Source organism: Cupressus sempervirens, chromosome 2, assembly GCF_028749045.1.
Source record: "Cupressus sempervirens isolate cs-2001-9-10 chromosome 2, ASM2874904v1, whole genome shotgun sequence".
NCBI lineage: Eukaryota > Viridiplantae > Streptophyta > Pinopsida > Cupressales > Cupressaceae > Cupressus > Cupressus sempervirens.
Genome location: NC_143119.1, coordinates 725,159,310 through 725,174,371, shown reverse-complemented (window position 1 = coordinate 725,174,371; position 15,062 = coordinate 725,159,310).

The window sequence follows — 15,062 nt, the reverse complement described above, 5'->3', positions numbered from 1 at the left end:
TTAGAAGTCAGTGGACGTCAAGATAAAGAAAGATAGTTTATGAAGAGTTGTACATATTATGTGTCGAGCATTCAGAAGCTGAGTGACAACATGAGTTTTATTCATGACTAAGCATTAGGGTATACAAGTGCCAAGAAACCCAGTTTTGATATATATATTTGAAATGGCACAAACAATGAGGTAAACCATTTTGGCCAAATTTTACACATGCTAGACAATCAAGGAGTAATTTAAGGAGTTAATTATGCATTTTTTTAGAGATCATTAGTCCCTATGAAGATAGTGTATCCAAACTAGAAAAAGGGATGAACCTAGATCATTGATCTTGATCTAGAAAGTTCATCAATTTGCTATTTAAGGAGAGTTAAAACTCTAAATTATTAGAGATGCAAAGAGATAGTGAAGGAAGCTATGTTTGGATGCTAGAAGAAAATAGACCAAACAAAGCAACTGAGCATAGCAGTGAAGGATAGAACACAATATATCATGTAAGGAGATCAAACTAGAATTAGAAACAAGAGATCTGTAATCTACCATCAAAGTGCTAATCAAAGGATCATGTACTAATACATTCAAGCAAGTGAATCAAGGTAAATCTCTTATCATAGTGGTCTTAACAGACCTATATAAATCTCCTAACAGAGTGCTTACTTAGTTGTAAGTTTCAAATCCTTTAATCAAGATGGACTGAATAAGTCTTGTAAGCTCTTAGTAGCGTAGACCTGTTATAGGGCAGATCACCAGAAGTGATCAAACATTGCAGCTTTAACAGGTACACTTTATTATTGTAGTAGTAAAGATTTGTGGGTGTCATCCCCACCCCAATTTTAGCTTCACTTTGGAGGGTTTATGGGTAACCAAATCTTGTGTGTTATGTGTTCACATTTATTTCAAGTTCATATATGTGATGAATAGTTAGATTTATTTCAACATTACAAGTTATGGTTATATGGTTTATGATATAGATATGAGATGGGTAAAAGGTGATTGCATTTGATATGTTATTCATTTCAAGAAGTAAAAACAAAAATTGTAGCTAGAGAATTATCCCAACTGGATCTAAAAGATTTCAAAACATATGAATTTGTTTCAGGGGTCTTTCAAGCCTAAGAGATGGAATAGAATTTTGAATTTGGTAGATGACATGCCTAGGGTTGTTGTCAGTTGGGATATAGGTGAGAAGGCCTTTAATTATGATTTCACCTAGCATACCAATAGTGTTGTCATTGGCTCCTTTATATGTTGTTTAGCTAGGTCTAATATAAGGAAATTGGAGATCATTCATCTATTTTTTAACATCTTTGATCCCATTTGGCTAGAGGGTCTAGAGAATCTTGTTCTCAACATTGATAAAAATTAAAGATTTCGCTTCCTGAAGTGTATATGACTCATCCTCCAAGTAGTCTAGGGTTAGCCAAAGTTGCAAGTTAGCCATCTCTATACATTCATGATGATATTCCATTCTACACAATATGGCCAATGCTGGAGCTAGAATCAATTTTTTGTTGCAATGGAGGGAATCATAGAAGATAATAGCAAGAATTGGTTATATCATTATCTGTAGACGTTCAAGGCCTGCATTGAACTAGGGATGATCTTTGATGATTTCAGAAAATTGGAGATTAGCTTTTGTTTTCGCTCTAGGATCAAAGGTATATGACTTGGATAAAGCTACAGATATTATAATGGTGTGTTGGAAGAAAGAAGAGGAGGCATAGAACTCTAGCATTATGGGGGGGGCTTTTTGGGCAGAAGCCCTATTTCAAATTATCTTTTTGGTTATGTTTGTTATCTTGGAGAAAGTTCTAGGTAGGGTAGTTTCAGTTTGTTTGGTGGATGGTTGGGAGGTCATTTCCCCTTTCATCTGGAGTCTATTTTTTATTCTTCAACTCCTTGTATGGACGAATCCTATTAGTTTGGTCTTTTTCTCTTGTGTATGATTTATGTCTTTAGTTTTTGTTGGCTCCATGTCCCTCGACGACTAGTTTATAGTACTTTTTGATACTTTTGTACAATTACAAGATTACTAATATAAAGAAAATGGTTTCGAAGGATGAATTGTGCCTTCTTTTAATGTATCATTCAAGTATTTATGATGATTTTATCAATGGTGTTAATTATGTTTCCCCCCTTTTTTATGTTCATTTGAGGATAGAGCATATAGCCATTTTCAATATGATTTGGCAACGTTGTTGACTGGTATTTGCAAGCATTCAGTATCAGGAAGCCTTAAAACACCAGAGCTTGCTAGTCAGAATTGGATAGGTATATAAGGTGGGTGATGATAGTATAATAATTAAATATAGAAGACTAAAAGTAAAAGAATTAAGCATCATAATTACTTTAAAAATCAGAGATGAGTAGGAAACACAACAAACTTTAAAATCAGAGAGAAGATTTGAACATATTGTCACCAATCCTAAAACAAAAACTATTTAATACTTCTTTTTGTATTCAGTGGAAGGTAACTAGAATATAATTGGTAAATAATTAAATTTGCAATCATATATTATAATTAAGTAAGAAATTTAGAACTAATACAAGGAAAATTATTAATCCTAATCAAATCAACCCTTTAATAATTAGGAAAGATAAAAGAAAGAATAGAGTTTAAAGTAATTTTACTTTAACTTAAATGGGATAATCTCTTAAGTATTAAGTTTAAAAATAGTCTAGTATTAAATATAGTTTACAATTTTTTCCTAATCAAAATCAGAATATGTATTGATAAATAGTACTAACCTTTTTTTTTTAAATGTTTGAAGTGGTTTGTGATTGCAGAGAACCAGTAAGAAATACTTCACCAATAGAGCACAAAGTATAAAAGAACTTTAAGAGGAGGTTTGTGGTAGTGATCAAATGCATCGATGGTTTTTTTTAAAATAGACCCACAAAAGAAGAATAGGAAGAATTCTCTTCCAAAATCCCAATTGTGTCGGAAATTAATAATTAAACTTAGTAATAGGAGAGATTTAGAATAGAATTTGGTAATATGGTATTCAAACTCTAAATGCCCCTTTTATATATATAATCTATAAAGAACTAAGGTCCCGAGCAAGATTGGAGGTTTTCTTCTCCGTTCTTTCCTACCAGTGCCCTTTTGAACGAAGACATTTGTAATTATATTTTTGTTATAATATAATATAAAAGGGTTCGATAGTTTACTGATCAAAAAAAAATTCAAAGAAAAAAATTGAATAAGAGTGTCAACCGTGTTCCATTTCCTTAACCGTGCAATATTCCTTCTTTAAGTTTTAATTGACATCCCAGTCTAGTATGCAATTGAAATGGATTCGTTGTATTTTTCTTTTTTAAGCTTTAATTGAGATCCTATCTTTGCATGATCTATCACTAAAAATAAAATAGTTTAAGACATACATTGTAATAATATAGTTTAAGAAATAAAAATAATATGGTTTAAGACATACATTAAGGAAAGATCTTAGTTTGTAGTAATGGTAAAACTTTTAGTTACAACAAGATAATTCAAGGTTTATGGCTAGATGCTATAAGTGTTGCAGTCTTTAGGATTCATATGAGGTAAATGCAAAATATTTTCCTATCATATTAATATTTGATGAATTGAAATGAATTGTAAAACTTATTTATATACTAGTTTATTTGTAATTAAAATAATTTCATGATAGATATATTAGAAATATAAACTAAGGGACTAGAGGGTAATTTTTTCAAGAAAATTAAATTGAATAAGAGTTTCAACCATGTTCCATCTCCTTAACCATGAAATATTCTTTATTTAAATTTTAATTGTCATCCTAGTCTAATATGCAATATTCTTTCCTTAAGTTTTAATTGACACCCTAGTCTAAAATTGAATTGAAATGGATTCATTGTAATGTAATTTTGTTTTTTAACCTTTAATTGAGATCCCACTCTAATTAGACAATGCCTACAGAAAAAAAAGAATTGAAACAAATTCATTGTAATTTTCTTTTTTACACTTTAATTGAGATCCCACTCTAATTCAACAATCGTATGGAGAAAATATTAACATCATGATTTTAAAAAATTGTAATATATTATTGATGATTATTTTGTCAATATTTATAAATCATTTTTTTTCATAATTATTTCCCAAGCAACTTTCAAATTAGTTATTAACACTCATATTATTTATTATTAATATATTTCATTTATTTATTAACCTAACCTATATAACCAATGATGTAATACATTTTAAATTTTATGTGTTGAAAGATCACCCATATTATTTCCACATAAAAAGAGCAAGGATGAGTGTGATCTTATAAAAATAGAAAAAAATCTGTAAAACATGTGTCAGCAAGAGTAAAGAGGGTAATTTTTATGAAGACAAATAAATTGACTAAGAGTTTTATCTCTATAAGTGATATGATCCTTTCATGTTCCATTTCTTGCAATTTTCTTCTTTAAGTTGTAGTTTATTTTGCTTTTTTTTAATCGGTAAAAGGTCGTAGCCATATTATTTATATAGATTTAACTAAAAAAAAATTACATTGACTCTATTCAAACGAGCACTTGTAGGAAAGAGCGGAGAAGAAAACCTCCAATTTTGCCTGGGACATTTGCTCTAGATCCACTTTTACATTATAAAAGGGGCATACCCCAATTTACGAGTTTACTCAATTTATCATTTTTTTACAATGACTTATTTGTACTCATTATTGTATAATTTCTTTGATTGCATTTTCAACTTAAGCTTTTTCTTTCTTAGTGCCTCCATCTTTGCTACTTAATGAGATTTGAACCCTTGATTAATATATGCTTGACTAGGTGCCTCCTTTCATCTAACTTCCTTAAGATTTGAAAATATTTCTTTCTTTGTAGCCTTTGTATTTTGCTACAAATTTTACCCTTGTTTCAATTGTTAGTCATCTTTAAGTTGTAGTTGATATCCCACTCTAATATTGAATTCAAATAGATTTTCTAATATTGAATTGAAATTGACTTATTGTAATTTTCTTTTTAAGCTTTAATTGTGATCTCACTCTAATATTGAATTGAAATGGATAAGACAATGCATATGGAAAAAATGATAATAACATTATTAAAGAAGAGTGTAAGATAATATTTAAGATTATTTTGTCAATCTTTATAAATACTTTTTTCGTACTATCACTCAACCACTATACAAGAAAAAAACTATTCCCAACAAGCAACCTTCAAATTAGTTATTAATACTCATAACAAAAATTATTAACATCTTTATAACCTATGATGTAATATATTATAAATTTTATGTGTTGAAAAAACCCAATACTATTTCCACATCAAAAAGAGAAAGGATGAGCACATGATCTTGTAAAAAAGACAAAAAGATGTTTCATAGGTTGCAAGATCAAGTGCAACATGCAACATAACACACATAACACATAACAATGGATCTTGTAGAATAAACAAAGAAACTAGCATAATAGTTATCTATAGAGTAAAAAATTGTATACCCATTTGGTGATTTTACCTACACCTTTGTAGCCACTTTAGTGTCCATTATCCTAATATTTGTGAAGGTCTATTTTAGCCCTTGTATTAACCTTTTCCCTCTCAAGATTGTCAAGGTTTTTTTCAACAGCTATCTTCTAGCATTAGCTTTGCATTAACCATATAATGCATTTTTTTCTAGACGTACATGTTTATGCATCATCTTAACATTCAAATATCAAATTTGAGTGTTTTTATACTTGTCACTTTCCCAAGTAAGTCGAAATGACACAAAATTTTCTATGGTGTCTTATAGCCTCTTCTTTACGCCTCTCTTTTAAGTCCATCTTTTCACTGTATTTGGGCTTTGTAGTTCTCTCCAATTTCTCTCTTAAAAGTTTTTGACAATTTATATTGGTTCCTCTTGGCTCTTTCTTGCAATATCTTAGAATTTTCTTGCTCTCTTATTTGCCACAATGGTCTCTTACAACAATATCTTTAGCACTCTTAGATTTTTCGAGCCTATTCAATAATATATTTTTATCCCTCGTGTCTTTGAGTATCTTGATATTTATCGCATCTCATATCTATTATTTATTCCATGCAAAGGGAGTTTTCCTTCATAAAGTGAGATTTATTTCAATTTGCATCTCACATATAGCAGGGATTCTCCTCGATTAAGAGGGGTTTGTTTATATTGCATTGTTTTTTTGAGATTTTTTTGGAAGTAGAAACATTGAAAGTGAGACTTGACTAAGGGAAGTTTCCAAATAGTCCCAAACAAATATCTGGTATTATATGTTGCATTTCTGGATTATGGGTTTTGTAGGTCATCCAAAGTATAGTCTATAGGAGTAGAGGTCATGTAGATGTGTGTGTCTTGTGTTGGCATCCTTAATTGAGCCACTCAAATTTTGATCAAAGTCCCTCTATCACCCAATCTTTCCATTTTTGTGACCAAAATCTTTGTCTTTATTCATTATCAAATATCTTTAGTAGTTTAGGTAGGTGGAGATATTTGAAACAGTTGTGAAACTAGTTGTCAAAGGAACTAAGTTTCCTTTCCATAGGGTTAACAATCATGTTTCTAATGTAATTTGGATTGAATTATTTAAAAGCCAACAATCATGTCATTTTTTCTCACTTATTTACATACATGCATACATATACATATACGTACACACACACACACACACACACACACACAGATATATATATATATATATATATATATATATATATATATATATATATATATATATATATATATATATATATATATATATATATATATATATATATATATATATATATATATATATATATGCATGTGTGTACATATCTATATGTGTGTGTGTGTGTACACACACACACACACAAACAACACGTGTATATGTATATAAACATTTGTGTATGTGTGGATCCTACAAAGGAATAATTTTGGTAAAGGAGTGTAACAATGATAATTCTAATAATAGCCATGACCACTATTACTACATATCCAAAAGAGAACCTAGCAATTTTTAAAGAGAGTGTCTTCTCCATCTACTCCTAGATCGGCTAGTTCGTCTGCTATTTTATCACCCTCTCGATATTTATGTTGAACCTTGATTTCGATAAATTTTCTGGTAATGTTAGAGCTTCTTCTAATTTAGAATTTACTTCCTTCTTTGCTTGTTGTTCTTAGTTCTTCCAATGATTTCCTGCCTCTCTTTTTTAACTGTTGTCCACATCTTGGTGTTGTATCCCTTCCATGTTTTCTTCTATGCCTAATTTATCCGTGTTTCCTTTTCATTTTTGTATACTAGATGTTATCTCTTCATCAATCATATCATCTCCTTCTCGTAGTTCTTTTAAGAGCTGGTCACTTATATCTAATTTCTCTTTGCCATTTTCTCTTTGCAAATTTGTTTGGTCTTCATTTATCAAACTTTCTTTATTGTGATCTTGAAAATTGTAGGCCATATTCTTCCCATTTATGTATGTTGACTTCCCTATCACATCTTTCCTTACCAATATCCTTATTTTTGTCTGAGGCTTCTTGATTGGTCTTCTTCATTTTGTTCATTAGTTTTTCCACTTCTATTGGTATGAGAATGTTCCTTTGGTTCTCTGCTGGTTCATTTTCTTTATTATTCTGAGTTGTGATGGGTGTTGCAAAGGGTTCCTTCCCATCTGCAGGTATTTTCCAGAATTTATAGGTTTTCCTTTTTTTTCTCTCTTTTCTTTATGGTAATGTTTTCCCATTGTTCTAAATTTGCTAGGGTTATTTCAATTCTTCCCTCCTTGTTGATGTTGCCTTGTCTAAGGGGAGTTCTTGCGCTACTATCATTTTGTTCTTTATCTAATTCTACATCCTGAAAAATTGTTTTTCCCATATCCTTCCTATTTATATCTAGTTGCATAACTTCTTCTTTGGACAAGCATCTGTCAGGGTCCTCTGTTTTGTCTTTCTCTCTATCTCCCTTAGTTATTTTTCTATATTACTTAAATGGGTGTCATATGTATTGCCAAGTTTTACAAGGTTATTTATATTTGTAATCGATATATCCTTTGTTTGGACTGGCCTTATATTGATATATGTTGCTAGATTAACTAATATCTCTACATTTTCATTTTCTTTTGCTTGTTCTTTAACATCTACAATATATCTGTCTATGTTTTCTGTTGTTGATGTATGACCTTCTATTTCCAAATCCTGGTATTCTTTATACTCCTCTTCTCAAAGCACCAGTTGATCCTCTAGGTTGCTTTCTAATATAAATTTCCCATGAATCAGTAGCATTTATCTTTTTATGTTCACCTTTACTTCTCCAATAAGTGAATTGTTGCTAATATAGTGGATGCAACCTTGTAACCTGTGTCTTTTGGTTTTCACTTGTTTGATTTTAAGCAATTCCTTTTCATTATCCTGCATTTGGTCTCTAGATTTTGTATGAATTTTTCTAGCTTCTGGAGAAGGTAATAAACTATTATTTATGATACCTACACTTATACTATTCTTATCTCTAATCTCCCCTTCCTCAATCTCTTGGATTCGTTCAACTTTATGGACTACTTGAGTTATTCCTTGGTTGAATTTTATTTCCAATTTGAGCTTATTGATCGTTTTTGTTTGTGGCTTCTCAATTCTTTGTTCCACTGCCATTTCTTCCTTCGATAGTATAAACCTTGGGAATATATGTTTTAGAGATCAGTTTTTTCCCAACTATATTAAACTTCCTATCTTTGATCCTCTATGGTATTTCAAAAAAGTGATTTCTTGTATCCTTCCTTCATATTTAGAGTATTTTATTTTATAGATTGATCTATTGGTTATTATTTTTATTGGTATGATCTCTTGCATTCTAGGTTTTAGATTAGAATCACCTATTGTAGTGATATAGTAAGAATCTGGATGTACCACAAAACAAGGTGATCCAGAAATCAAAAAACCAACACACAGTGAAAATGAACTGGAGGAATGAGATTCAGATCTAGAGAGACAATATTTCATATATTTGAATCAAGAAGTCTACATCCAACATGTTCAACTGTATGGCCTTCCAGGTTACAACCATTACAAAGAAGAATACATATTTCAAAGAAGAACAGATCTCTAGACTCAAATGTGAACTTCTATCTCAAAGATACTCCACGCTAAGACTCCTCCTACATCTCCATCATTGAATAATAATTCCTAAGACTCTACCCAAGACTCCTTTAAATACTTGCATAGCCACAAGTCGACATGTTACAAATGACCAACTAAATAAACCCTTACATTAAATGCCTAACCAAGCCACAAGTTGGCTCTCAATAGATATTAAATACATATTACAAAATTATATGAAAAGGACAGCTCCAACTAAGAACCAAAATCCAGACAATTTGGCAGCAACTAGAACTCGGAAGCAACTGGAACTTGGCAACAACTGGAACATGTCAGCAACTGGTACTCAGTAACAACTAGAACTTGACAGCAAATGGAACTCGACAACAAATGGAACTTGACAACAATTGGAACTCGATAACAACTGGAACTTGGCAATAACTGGAACTCGACAATAACTGGAACTTGGTAGTAATTGGCACTCGGCAGCAACTGGAACTCGGTAGTAACTGGCACTCGACAATAACTAGCAGAAAAGAGTAGGAAAGTTAAGGAACCAAGGATGCTCCTGCATCAAACTACCAGGGTAAATAGAAAAGACTTTAGATGCTCCTACATCATGTAGAGCCTAATCTTTGAAGAGTGTAAAAGTTGATTAACTCAACTGGGATCTCTTTAAGTTCTATCCATGTGGGCATTGCTAGTGTTTTAATTATCTATTCATTACAGTTTGACATCCATTTGAAATTTTTTACACTATAACCTCTAATGAGGCATAAAAAGCTTAAAAGATTACTATCTTTAATTGTTATGCTTTTGCAATTCAAGTAAATCAAATGATTTGGAAGGGATAACAATTATAGTTTCTCATTCGCTGCTCTTGCTCGTTGCTCTCATTTGCTTCTACCTGGTTTGCAGATGGTTGTTGGGGTCATTTCTCAGCCTGTCTCTAGCTATTGGTCAAGGGATAGGGTTCCTGCATTGGCTACAAGTGGTTGTGATGCTTCCTTTTCAGATGTGGCCTCTTTTGAAGATAATGTCCATGGTTTAGGGTTTCTAATGATGGTTCATCCAATTTTCTCATCAGGTGCAACTCTTGTCTCGGTTTGCCTTACTATTTGGTTGGAGTTAGAGGATGATGTTGCAAAAGAAATTTCTCAAAAGATCGAGGAATTCTCTGAGAAGGTAGCTATTTTTAGATTTAGAGGCTTTTGGCCTTCCCTTTTGGCTCTTCATACTTGAATTTCTAAGCATTGGGACTCGTTGATTTCTGAACCTGTCCAAATTTACCCTGTGGCCAGGGGTTTTTTCATAGTTAAATTTGATGTTGCTAAAGATAGGAGGGCTATTTTGTGCAGTCACTTTAGATGGAAGGATCGTCACCCTTTTTTGGCCAAACCCTAGCATGAGGGTTTCAACCCTTCTTTTTGAATCTTTCTCTCAAGTGCATCTTTGGGTTAGGCTCCCAAATCTCCCCCTTCACCTATGGTTGGATTCGGATCTTGAAGCTGTGGGAGATTCCATTGGAGTCTTCCAGATGGTGGATTCTAAATATTTGGGTATTTTTCATACTACTTATGTTTGTATTCTTGTGGTGGTTGATATTTCGAAGGGCCTCCTTGAGAAGATCAAACTTGAGGTCCCTAATGGTTCCTAGATTCAGACTCTAGACTATGAAAGTATTCCTTTCCACTGTAGGGTCTGCTCTAGAACTATACATGTGGCTATGTGCTACCCTAAAAAGCTAAGTAAATTAAAGAAAAGACCTTGGTGGGTTGGGGCTTTGGATCAGCATTACTCTTTCCTTAAAGACCCTACTCCTTTGGTTTCCTCAACGCCTATGGTTGCTCTGGGTGCCTGTGTTTCTTCCCCGTCTGACCAGGCTTCTAGTCTGTCTTTGTATAAGGATTGTAAAAGTTGATGAGAGCCAACTTCACAGCTTGCCATGATCACATGCATGCAAATAACCTATCGAAGGGAACCGAAAGAAGGAAGAGGTGGAGCTTGAAAAAGCTAAACGGACTGAGAGAGAAGATATTGCAAACAAAGAAAAATGTATTGCTATACAATATGCCTTGAAAATGAGTTATGAAATACAAAGGCCTCAAGGAAGCTTGTAGAACAAGCTAGAAAGTGCTAGAAGATAAGGTTGACAACTAAGCATATGTCCACAAAAGGTGGAATGTCCTTGATCAAGGTGAGGAGATAAGTATGAAAGTTTAGATAGGAACAAACTCTCGTGTTGTCAACAACTCCTAGACTACAACTAATAAATAAATGCATTAATCTAAGTAAAATTAAGTAAAAAAAAAATAATTATTTACTCTAACAAGGATATTGTGGTTTCCCCTCCCTTTGTGGGTTGGGATCCTATGGATAATCTTTCTAGTATGGTATTTCCTATTTCTCTAGATGGGCTTGATGTCGATGCTTTGGTTTGGGAGAACGAGGCTTCTTTGGTTCAGGAAGGTTGGACAAATGTTAAAGAAAAAAATATAAATGATCCCAAGTCCTCTGGTCGACTTCTTTGTTCACACTCTTTTGGAACTAAAGGGTCCTAATGGTTTTATGAAGTTGTAATTTGGTGGCAAAAGTGAACTGTATTATCTGTGCGGCCACCTTGGTCACTTTTTTTGGTCAGTGATCTATTTCTCCTCTAGTCTGTTGTATTTTTTGTTTGGGCTCCATTGAAAATTTTGAGGTGTAAAGAGCTTCAGGCACCCTTCAAAACCTATTTTACTTAATCAAAAATAAACTTGCATGTTCCCACATAAATCGTATAGCCAATCAGTTAGTTTAATATTTTTAGTTCTAGGCCCATTCCAATAAACAAAGGTTCCTAGCTTGTCACACTTTTCCCAACGATATTCACTAAAGGGATTACTGATGATGATTGTGTTCTGGTTTTCCTTATTATTTTAGGGGGTGAGATTTAAACCCATGTTAGGTTTAGGGTTTATATTTGGTTTCCAAGTTTGATCTTTAATTTTACCATAGAATGTCTTTGTATTTCCTAATGCATATTCCTCAGTCAAGGGGTTCTACGTTTATTGTGGGAATTGGTTCGGTTGATAGGGCCTAAGGGAATCCTATTAGCCTTGGTCATTTTTCTTCGAAGAGGCATCATTTTTGTTCTTTTCTAGTTCATTCTCCATTTGGTAAAGATAATCCATCCTTGCCCTTTACCACACCAAGCCAGTTTCTTTTTCATGTGGAAGTCATCATAGCTTGACCTTGTCCTTTAGTGCATATTTTGTTTTAGCAAAAAGATATTCGTTATCCTCTCGATTTTTTTGAGTCGATAGGGGGTTTGGTTTTCCTATTCTACTTGCACGATGTTGTTTGCTGACTTTTGTGGATTCTTTCTCCTTTAATCCAAATTCTGAATGATTGACTAGTTCTAAAAATTTATTGAACATTGGCAGGGCTTTTAGGATCACATATTTCGTATGCATGAAATAGTTTTCTCCTTGAGTTTATGACACCAGATTCGCAGTTCACATATTCAAAAATCATGGAGCCATTTTTCAATTTAACATTTTTTCTATATTTATATATTTTATTTTATAATAGGTAAATTTCTAATTAGTTATTTTTATTTTTATTTTTATTTTTATAATCAGATCTCTTTAGTTGTTTAGCTAGGTGGAGACATTTGAATGTGTTGTGAACTAGCTGTCAAAGGAACTTTGTTTCCTTTCCATAGGGTCAAATTTACTCCACAATAATACCAATGTCCATGTGATTAAAAATGAGTTGTGAAACAATCTTTTCCTTGGTACAATATTATCTTTTAACATATTATATTGCACGTGTTAGTGAATTTTCTTCTTCATGAACAAAGGTTGCATATAAGGATGACAATTGTTGCTTTGTTGTCTACAATATTGTTTGTATATATGTTTCATTATTATGACATTGGTTATTGTATATGAGCAATGTTAGTATGCTAATAGAAACCAAATTTAAATAAAGCTTCTACAAACTAAACAAAATTCATAAACTTCAAGATAGACTAAGATGAACTCTCAATTGAGAATATGAGCCATTAATGGGCTCTCTCAATGAGAAGCTCTCTTGTTGAGTAGCTTTGTCTAAATAGATAGGATGTATGCTCAAGCTTATGCTTCAAAAAGGGCTTCAAATGGAGTTGAAATTTGGGTGTGAGTGTATGCTTTTGATGTAAAATGGCTTCTTAAAATGGCATTATGACTTTACTTCATGGATTGTGTTATTTTGCAAAGGGGAAGGATCCAATTTATAGGTAAGAGGCTTGAGGGATTGAGGGCTAAGATGCAAGGATGGGAAAAAGCTCATGGAGGGCTCAGATTTGCATGAGAGGAGAGCACATGGATTGTGCTTTCTTACAGCCAATCAAGGAGTGACACATGTCACATGGTGAGAGGATGGAGAAAAGAGAAAGGATGAGTCAACAAAGGAGGCTCAAGGGATAAAATCTTCATAAAGACCCTCATAATGACTTGTAAGAGCAATAAAAGGGCTTGAAAGAGTCATTTATGGCCTAGTGGGCTTCATAAAGTTTTATGGTTGAGATATTTTGAGGGAGATGAGAGAAATTTCGACTTGGGCTTGATTAGGAGGGTTTTAAGCTTGCTTAGGCTTGTGCAAATGATTAGAGGATGGATTAGGATGGTTTAGGATTAGCTTAGGGATAGGCAAGTGGATGGCATTTAATGAGGGTGGGTGAAGGAGGAGATATTTGTTAACTTTGGCTTGGGTTAGTAAGTCTTAACCCATTTTTAGGGAATGTGACAAGGTTAGGAGGGGATTAGGATTAGGTTTAAGGACATCTTCTAGAAGAGTCTAGACTTTGGATGAGGATAAAGACTTTCTAGAATAGTCTAGAATTTCCTAGGATGAGGATGAAGACTTTCTAGAAGAGTCTAGAACTTCTTAGGATGAGGATAAATTAGATTTTTACGAAATAAATAAAGTTTTATTTATTTTAAGGGTTTGGGTTGAGGAGATATTTATTAAAACTTTTTTAATAAACATGAGGATTAATATTTAATCTTAATTAAATATTTTGAGTTGGGATTAGGGGTAGGAAATGATGGGATTAGCCTTTAATTAAAATTAAAGAAGGATTAGAAGATTTTGGAAGAGGTTAGTGGTCTTAAGGAAATTGGCCAAGTTTTGGGCAAAAAATAATTTTTTTATTTATTTTGGGTTTTTTGGTCAATTTATTAATTAAATAATTAATAAATAAAGAAATAATGTTTAAATAAGATTTAAACATTTTAGGAAGGGATTCCTTAATTAAATATTTTTAATTAAGATAAAGGGATTTAATGGCATAAAAATAAATTAATTAATTAAATCAATAATTAATTAATAAATGATGATGTCATCAAGACTTTTTCAGAAAATAAAAATACTTTATTTTCTAAAGGTTTTTAGGTGTCTACATTTTGCCCCTCTTTGATGTGATGCCGCAAGTGGCATGGCATCAAAGATAAGAAAATAAGATGCCCAAGGCTAGAGCAAAAGAGGAGAGAATGGGTTGTGAGATGCCCCCTCAAGAAGGTAGCGGGGAGAGAAAGCGAGGCTCGATGGCTTCTTGAAAAGTACAAGAATTTGAGATGAGCAAGAAGAATCAAATTGGCTTAAGAGAAGAGGTTTAGTTAGCTCAAACTCTCACTACGAGAGAATGATAAAGGGAGAATCAGAGGCACAAGAGGAAGCAAGCTTAAGTTCTCAGGGATTACAGAGGATGAAGGAGCGGAGCGCTATAAAAAGGAATCCAGGATAGGGAGATGGATGAGGGGATTATAAAGCTGATGCAACAGGATTTCCAAGAGATAGATTGGTGGAAGATGGGTTTCGGAGATCCCTAGGACTAGGATTGTGGATCTCGAAAGATGAGGCTTGGTGGATTGATTTGGATTGGTGGATCCCCAAGACTAGGATTGTGGATCCCTAAAGCTAAGAGTGATGAGTGATTCAAAGAGATATTGATGCATAAGCTGGGGTAGGAGAGACAGATGTTGGATATGGATGGGGGACAATGGAGATGAAGGAAAACCAT